Source organism: Myxine glutinosa, chromosome 1 (assembly GCF_964187855.1).
Source record: "Myxine glutinosa chromosome 1, kmMyxGlut1.1, whole genome shotgun sequence".
Lineage (NCBI taxonomy): Eukaryota > Metazoa > Chordata > Myxini > Myxiniformes > Myxinidae > Myxine > Myxine glutinosa.
In genome coordinates, this window is record NC_136261.1 from 439,572,898 (window position 1) to 439,580,433 (window position 7,536).

At 41.6% G+C, this 7,536-nt stretch overlaps 1 long non-coding RNA gene across 1 annotated transcript; it reads left to right on the forward strand.

The window, feature by feature from the left end:
• The first annotated feature begins 3,332 nt into the window (after positions 1-3,332).
• On the forward strand, positions 3,333-7,450 carry LOC137419587 (uncharacterized). The gene is made up of 3 exons (XR_010982941.2): positions 3,333-3,395; positions 6,977-7,114; positions 7,250-7,450. It is a non-coding gene; the product is annotated as an uncharacterized LOC137419587 (long non-coding RNA).
• The last annotated feature ends 86 nt before the right edge of the window (positions 7,451-7,536 follow it).

A 7,536-nucleotide genomic window follows, 5' to 3' on the forward strand; every position in this document is an offset into this window, starting at 1 on the left:
ATTAATATAAATTAATATCAATAGTATCAATTAATCCTCATCTCGCAAAGGGGGGGAGAGAAAAGGATAGATGGAAAGCAGGAGAAAAAGAGTGGCAATGAGACTGAAAGAGAGAAAGATAGAGATAAAGAAAGAGAAAAGAAGATGTGAGATATTAGTGGAGGTAGGAGAAAAACGGAAAAATTAGCAAAGTCAATAAACATTGCAATTGTCATGCCCATACGCCAATAACATGCCAATGGGGGTTACTGTTACGGATTTGTCACTTCCGTTGTGGTTTTTATCCACTGTAAACATTTTTGATTCCATGTATTATTATTGTTGTCGTTTGAGGGAAATAGATATTATTGTGTTCAGAAGGTAAAAAAAAAAAATGTTTGAAATGAAACCTGAACCGGACGACGACGAAGAGGAGAGGAAAAAGAAGGCGGAGCAAGTGAAGTCGAGGAAGAAGCTGGTTGCTTCAAGGTCCTGAGCGAACGTTGTCGAACGAGAGTCACTAGTGAACTTTCAGGTTTCCCAGGAAAGGGATTCCTGCGACAGTTGTTTTCACTGTGACTGATCAACCTGCGTGTCAGGTTTTGCAATCGATTCCAAAGAGGATCATTATTTGAGTGCCGTTCCGCCTCGAATGGGCTGTCGGCCATTTTGACTTGCGCGCTTTGCGCGTCGAGCAAGTTTTCTTTGCTTCACTTCAACCGCTTTCACCGCATTCAGACGTTTATCTGGTGCGCATGTGTGTAAGGTGGATTTTGAAGGCAAACCTGAGGTTCGCCGATTTGGTGCTGTGAAACATCCATACCTGAGGGTGTGATTTCCCAGTCGCCTGCAGGGAGCCTTTACGCAGCTTTGGCCGCGTGACTGTGATTGTCATCAGAACGGGATTCTGGTCGATTAGACATCGTTCTGACGATCGCTGGAGCAGATCAACTTTGGCTTGAAGCCGGGATCGATGTTGGCTTGAAACCGGAATCAACTTTGGCTTGAAGCCAGGGAAGGACATTGGGAATGTTCTTGGTTCACTCACTTGGAGCACAGTGAGTTATATATTATGCAACTGATAGTACCATCATAGGATATATATTGATTGTACTCTTGATTCCTATTATTGTTGTACTGTTATTCTTGTGTGATTTCAATACAATATTTGTTTGCTGGTAACAATTGGTGTGGTTTCACCATTGATTTTTGACACAGAATAACACATTTTTCTGCCTTGACTCCTCTCGGGGCTTGGAGGTACACTGTGACCGGGGGGACGGGGAGGAGCACATAACAGTTACAGTAAGGGTTTGAGGGGAGGGGGGAGAAGGAAGCAGGAAGAAGAGGGGAAGAGAGGAAGAGAGACAGATAGAGAAAAAAAAATTGGTGAATGTGAAGAGAACAGAGAAACAGAGAACTAAAAAAGATAGAAGGGGAGAGACAGGAAAAGAAAGAAAGGCAGAACAAGGTGAGAAGGGATGGGATGGGGTGAAGGGATGAGGCAAGGGAAAATGAGGGGTGGGGCAAGAGAAGGAATAGAGAAGGATAGAAGGAAGGGAGAAGGAGGACAGAAAAAGAGACAGGTAACAGGTACAACAACACAGGTAACACAGGTTACAGGGAGGGGAGAGGGGTGGGGCGGGAGAGGAGATGGGATGGAGTGGGAGAAACAGCGGTGAGGCGAGGGACGAGAGGGGATGGGACTGTGGAGGAGGGGGAGGAGGAGGAGGAGGAGGAGGAAGAGGGGTGGGAGGAAGGAAAATGGAGAAAGATGGAATGATAGTAAAAATGAAGGGAGAGATAAAAGAAAACGGGCATGGAGAAGGAAAAAGAGGGGAGGAGCAGACGGAGAGGGAGAGATTGGAGAAAAATGGAAAGATTAAGGAGAGAGAGGAGGGGGAAAGATGGGTAGAAGGGGCAGAGATGAGGGGTAAGGTGTGAATGGGAAGGAGAAAGATTAATGAGAATGGGACAGAGAAAATAAGGAAAACGAAGAAAGAGTGGAAAAAAATCAATGGGGTAATGAGCGGAGGCAGACAGTGGCATAGTGAAGAAGAAAAGGAGATGAAGAACAAAAAAACATCAACATGATGTGGAATTCATTTGCATTTGAAAAGCATTTTGCATCTTGGATCGCCTCTGCTGCTTAATGCAGCAAATGACAGGCAACTCCTCTTTTCAGAGGCGCTTTTAGGGCCCGCGCTAGGGCCTGCCTTTTTTACAATGAAAAAAGGTAAAAAGTCAAACATTTTAACAGCCTTGGACGTGCACCTTGACCCCATGGCCAAGGCACAACGTCAACAAGGCTGTCCCAATAACAATACACATGCGCCTCAACCCCAAGGGGGAAGCACATGGTCATTCAAACACATGCATCATGCCCCCGAAGGGCCACAATGCATGGTCATACAATTGGGACCACTCCTCTCAATAGGAGTAAGACCCCTTGATCCACTGACAGGGAATTTACTCCTGTCAGGTAAGTTGCGCCCTGGCCACGAGTGTTTTAGGGCCCCAGTCAAGGCCTGCCTTTTTTACAATGAAAAAAGGTAAAAAGTCCAAACATTTGAACAGCCTCGGACGTGCACCTTGACCCCATGGTCAAGGCACAACGTCAGCAAGGCTGTCCCCATAACAATACACATGCGCCTCAACCCCGAGGGGGAAGCACATGGTCATTCAAACGCATGCATCATGCCCCCGAAGGGCCGCAATGCATGGTCATACAGTTGGGACCACTCCTCTCAATAGGAGTAAGACCCCTTAATCCACTGACAGGGAATTTACTCCTGTCAGGTAAGTTGCGCCCTGGCCACGAGAGACTATGAGTGGTTTTAATGCAACGAGTATAAAAATACAAAATTGATTGGCCTTTTTATATCGCTCAGACATCACCACTGTGAATAGTCGTCATTTTTTTATTGATCAAATTTTAATTTTCAAAATATGCATTTGAACGGGCACATTTGACTCTATACGATAAATCGATCTATTTGTAAAATTTCTTAATTGTTCAATGCATTTTACGGCAAAATCCATGAAAATCGACTCGATCTCAAGGAATCTTATGACGTCACCACACACACATGCGATTTTCAATTCCTGATTTTTTTCCTACCTATACGCCGTCCTATCAATGTCGCAGCTGTGTACGTTTTACTTCGTAACAAAAAGATTGTTTTAAACTGTGTCAATGTTGACACAAATGAATACGTTCTTATGAACCCCATTTCACAATCTATAATCAAAATTTTTGTTTTATCGCCACACGATCGCCTGTGGTTGATCGAAACGGACACTCGCAGGTCCGCGTCAACAGCCCACGACACGATTGAGCCAGCCGTGGGCGGGCGGTTCAGCATCTCGGCCGATCAATCCGATCGCGCTGAACGCGGCGCGTCGATCGTGAGCGGGTTTGTATGCCGAGTCCACGGCACGTTTGTTAATCATTTGGCCTGTGTTCACTCGATGCGCTTTCAAACGAAGGGTGGGGTTGGTGGGGGGAGGGGGGGAGGAGGGTAGGCAGAACAGCTGAAAAGTTGACACAATCCTAACAGCCATGTGCAAAGGTCATGGTCCTTGATTGGTCAAAAGATCATTCGGTGCAAAGCTTATTTTCAATTTAAAAACTCGCTTTTCATGCAATTATTGCTTAATAGCTTAAATAAATGACGTTAGCCAAATTTGTTTGTATGTGTTTTTCCAATCTCTAAGATAAATTTAGGGTTCTTCATACACCTTCAATGAAACCATTCACTGCTACACTGCCTCAGATACTGCCGCTAAATTTATTCATCTCCCGCCGCAAATAATGAAAATTTGTACCGACGGAAGTTATTTTTACATACAATACACTCTCAATTTCATCAGCTAGCATATGAAATCAATTTTTTCCCAAATAAATCGTTTATATTTTATTTTTTTCGAAAATTTCAATTGGACCGGATGTCATATGTGATCGCTTGACTATCGGCCATTTTCTTTCTGTATTTGTCTTGTGTCGGCCGTGTTCAATGTAGCTCCGGGTTTTTAATTCCGATTTTCCACTTCCATAGCTGAATAAGGTTCAAGAAGTAATTTCTTCGTCTAAATATCAGGCTATAATGATAGATTTTATTTCTCCCCCCTGCATGGGGCACAAAACGATTTGTACGTCTCGACCTAATTTGTACAATTGTATATGTAACTCAGCCGCACCAGGCAACACGTGTTGTTCAAACTTCGAGATAAATAATCGTCTTTGTTTAAACTAGGGTGTGCCCGCACTATATATATATCTAAAATTATATCCCTCCCCCCCCCCCCTCTATTTACATGAAATGGTTTGGTCCATTCGCAAAGCCAAAGCGAACGGCTTGCGAGTACGGTGACTATCCCCCCCCCCCCTCTATTTACATGAAATGGTTTGGTTCATTCGCAAAGCCAAAGCGAACGGCTTGCGAGTACGGTGACCATACCTTGGGAACCACTTGTCCGATTAATTTCAAACCTTGAAAAGGCACATCCTCGGGTCCCCAGCAATATACCTGGCAAGTTTCAAGTATATCGGACCGGTAGTTGTCGAGAAACAGCGGTCGCATACAGACAGACAGACACACAGAGATTACTGGAATTATAGATAGATAATCAGCTTCTTTACCATGTCCTATTCGCACTTAATTATAGTCTTATCTGAATCGTGACTTTAATGTAGCATTTCTCAAAACTTATTGATAGCCAAAATTTAATAGAGATTTGGTACTCAAAAAAATGAATCGATTCGATTTTGAAATGCCAAATAGATTGACTGTATTCATAATCTTTGACAACGCAATAAATTTGGACAATAGACCAACAAGTAACATTATGTAGACATTTTACAATGGACGTTGCGCTTTGCAACCAACAGATAACGTTATGTAGACGTTTTAATGAACAATTTTTTCCAATTAATCTTGATTTCTCCTTGCTCGCGAACCATTCCATTAAACTAGATACATCCAAATCTTACTTACATCGATGTTAATCCACCAAAATGGCATAAGCATACCTGTGGTGCACACACAGGTCTGCTATATGACATTTTGTGAAAGATTTTTTTCATTATTTTGGTTATTATCTTTCGTTACACTCTACAATCAATTAAATTGTGTGTTTCGCATTCGCAAAAGTAATCGCATAATCGCTTATAATCATTAATCATGCACTGAAGAACATATTTACATCGAACTTGAACAGCTCGTCATCTCATTAGATGTACCATTCCTCATTTTGCTCATTCCTCATTCGCTTCAACTGATTCGGAATAAAGGATCTCAACCATAAATATGCAAAAATACAGATTTTGGGATATTGACTCTATAGCAAATGCCAGAAGCAAGAGGGTGTCAGCAGAATACCAGAACGTCACCTCTAAAAACGTATACCTCATCCCATCTGAATGTACACTTTATCCAACCTTATAATACAACATAACTCCAGGCCGGCCAATCAACATATTGCACACAATGAAGCTCAGTGGATCTCCATGAGTACTTGCGTCACCTTCCCGAATCTCCCGTTGAGTCGACTCCATAATTTTCTGAATCAATTCCAGAGTTCTTCTGAATCAGGATTACTCACCAACCTTTAAATATATATTTTCCTCTCTTTTTTTTTTACTCTATTTTTTTTTGATGCATCATTACGTATTATTCCTGACATCCAAACACGCAGAGGACACATGATGAAAGAATGAATCGGCAGGTTATTTTTGCATCGTGCTGCCAAGGTTGACAAAAGACAGGAGTGCATTCATGCTTACCTTGATCACTTCGAGTTCGGGCTGTCTGTCTGTCAATCTTGTCCAGCTTGCAATTCGTACGGGCCACCAAATTGTTGTAGAATGATGAAGAAGAAGCTGTCTTCCAACGCCTTTCAGTGAGGACTTCTCAAATGAGAATCAAGATGGCTTCAACTAAGTTCCACTGAGATTTATTCAAGCATCGTATGGAAAGAAAACCAATTCTACACACTTGAACATTTAGACTTCCAGGCACAGGAAGCACATAAAGCACAGAACGACGCGTCTCCACAGGCAATATGATTTTCTCTGTATCGACCTTTGTGCAATCCCCTTAAATAAGCCCCGTCTCCTTTGATGTTGTTTACTTGAGATCCAGGGTCACTCACAAAAACTTGTTCAGGTCAATCTTTTTGGCAAAGGCAGTCTTCCAGGCACCAGGAGTATCTGTTTGTCATCATGGAGTGACTCAGAAGTTGTTAAAGGTCAATCCTTTTGACTTGTACAGCCTCACTAATTGAGTACTGCATACCAACCCCATGCAAAGTCAACATTTTACCTCTGGACCTTTTACGGAGGTGACAATGGTCATTTTACAGATAACCGATTGCCGTCTTGGTTCCATATGCATTCCCTTGCTCAGACTGCATGCTTTGAGAACACATTTTAGGAATTCAAATTGAAATGCAATTTAACTATTTTGGCAATAAATCGCCTAATGTCCTTTATAATTCCACAGATCCAACGTCAGATGTCATGTCAGGTAAAAATGTGATAACTTGAGAACAGCTGAATGGATTTAAAGCAAACTTGGTACAAGTAGTATAATGATGTAATAATGTGGGTGGAGGCATATCTGTCTACGTCGTGAAGTCAGTGTCGTTCTAGTATTTTTATGCCTCTGCAGCCGAAGGCCAGAAGCATTACCTGTGTTTCTAGTTCAAATTGAATTAAATACATGAACACCGTTGAACACAAATCACCTTCCTGTTACTTCCAATAACCTACAGTTTAGCAGTACTTGAACATGTCAAATAGGGTGGTGAATAAGGGTGATGGCGAATACTGCTTTAATAGTGCTTAACATACAGAAATTTTCTTTTTAGCAATCTTTAACTTCATTATCATATTTAAAATGAAGTACACATTCCATGAAGTAATATGTTCTATGAACTCTCGAGATGGTTCATAATCTCATTGACTTGCCAAAGACTGACGCTGATTTGCATGCAGGTGATGTCGATCCTGTAAATGTGGGAGGCAGACAGCACAATGATTCATCTGTCACAGAAGATTCAAAATGTGCTTCTGCAAAGGAAGGTTCAGATGATATTCACATGACAAACGGAAGTGCATCCTGCTTAGCAGCTGGCAAATGGAAATGTAAAAATTAATTAACATACAATATTTTGTGTTGAGAAAATATATAATTTTTGGAAAAGTGTTAAATATTTTTCATTTTGATTTTGATAAAAAAGAAGAATGTTGTGTTCTTTGTTTCTGCAGAACAATCAAGAAGTAATATGGGACAAATAAGGTCCAGTCGCAGCTTGACAGTGAGGAAGAAAGCTTTTTTGAAGAAACAATCACGAGATCAAGACTCACTTCCTATAACATACAGGTGCATGTCTGGGCCTCGCAACACCAAGATTAATATTAAATTAAACAAACTCAAAAAGGCTCTTGAATGGCAAATACGTTATAAGTGTCGTGTGTGCAGAATGGCTTTTGCTTCAATGAGTAACATCAAAATACATATGAGGATCCACACTGGAAAACACCCTCACAAGTGC